This window comes from Acyrthosiphon pisum, chromosome X (assembly GCF_005508785.2).
Source record: "Acyrthosiphon pisum isolate AL4f chromosome X, pea_aphid_22Mar2018_4r6ur, whole genome shotgun sequence".
Classification (NCBI taxonomy): domain Eukaryota; kingdom Metazoa; phylum Arthropoda; class Insecta; order Hemiptera; family Aphididae; genus Acyrthosiphon; species Acyrthosiphon pisum.
Window position 1 is genome coordinate 125010322 of NC_042493.1, and position 1933 is coordinate 125012254.

The following is a 1933-nucleotide window of genomic DNA, read 5'->3' on the forward strand; positions in this document are numbered from 1 at the left end:
TTTATTGCATCAAGCTAAAATATAATATAGTATATGTAGTATAGTATACAAAATATTAAATAAGGCGATAATTACACTTTTTCTGATCCTTGAGCGATGAAAGGTTGAGTGGTGCTTCCAGATGAACAATTTGGTGTCAAATGTGTGAAGTCATTACAATATCAATACCTTTATAGTTACCCGGCACTGCCATTCTTTTTTTCAGGAAATATGAAGACTTTTTGACAGTATGTCACCGAGTGATGTTGTTACACATTTTTGTATCGTAATTTACGGTCATCTTGCTCTGGTTTACTTTCATAATGGTAACATTTACGTAATGCTTAGATTACAATAATATTGTTCTATCTATTTAATATGATTTAATATTAAAAGTGCACCTACAATTTTATAGATTAATGAGTTTATTATTGATAACAATATATTTTAAATGTTTTCATAAAGATTTTGGTATTTACGTCATGCTTCTTTATGATTTCCAAATTTTAACTAAAAACGATAAATGCACTTGTATCACATGAGTGCAGTACCTACTTTGCTGCAATGAAAAAAAAAATTTTGCAATGACATAATAGTTTCCCCACTTACTGAATAAGTGTAATAAACTAATTTTTTTTATCCTTTTTCTTTAATAAAAATAAAAATTATATATCGTTAAAGCAGGCATTACTATTAATCGTTTTAATAATTTTCATAATCCAATGACTATATCCATACAAAACTAGTACAATATTAAATTCGTTGATGTTCATGTGTGCACAGTATTTGTGAACTAAGTTAAGACTTCGGATGTTATAGTTATAAGAATGTTTTGCGAAATCCCATCAATATTGTTTCAAATATATATGATGTGTTATTTATTTTGAAATATAAACGATCAAGTAATTAAAAATGAATTATTTGTTTAGTATCATTTATGAATTGTTGACCTGGCATATGTATCTTGTTAAGTATTATGCTATTATTTTAAATTATTTTATTCACACAGATGGAATTTGCATTAAATAGTCCAATTTAATGTTACATTTCAAAATTATAGATAATATTTTAAAAATTAGATAATAATCATACACACATGCAATAATATATTATGTATTCAAAAAATGTAACATTTACATTTTAAATACATATTATTATATAGCAATAAATATAGACAGTAATATAAAGTGTAAAATTCTGTTAATTCTACAATTTTCATAAATTGAACCTTTACCTACACTTTAGACAAAGTAGCGAATTCCATGATTTTAGAACATTATTTTTATTGAAACTTTTTAGATTCTGAGTGGAACGATGAATGTATTGATTTTACAATGATGTGTGTTTTTTTATTTTTTTTTTTATTTTTGTGTCTGTCATCACCTTTTAGGACAGTAAAACTGCTTCGATTTTCTTCAACAGTAACTTTTATGATTGGAAAGTGAATCTAGTTGGTACTTTGGGGGGTCAAAAGTAAAAATTTCCCAGTAGTTTTCAAAAGCGACGAGAAAAACAAAAGAAAAATTAAGGAAAAACGGGAATTTTTACGCAAAATCGATTTTGGTTTTTGGTGTAACTCTAAAACAAATGACCGTAGATATATGAAATTTTCACAGGTTCTTTATATTTGCATTTTCTATACACGGTAAAATTTTGAAAATATTTTGATTTATTTTGAGCTCTTTACGGACATTTTCATTTTCCATTTTTTTTTAGTTTTTTTTCTAAAAATATCAATAAAATTTTATTTGTTGGATAAAAAAGCTTGAAAATTTAATAGAAGGCTCCTAGTATATTGTTTCAAAGGCAGATGAAAAATATTAAAAATCGTTAGTCACAGTTTTTTTTTTATAAGCATTTAAAGTTCAAAAAATGACAAAATATGGAAAAATCACGAAAATTTGCAAATTATTTCGAGTTAGAAATTCATAAAAATTTTTCTTTTTAAATCTAA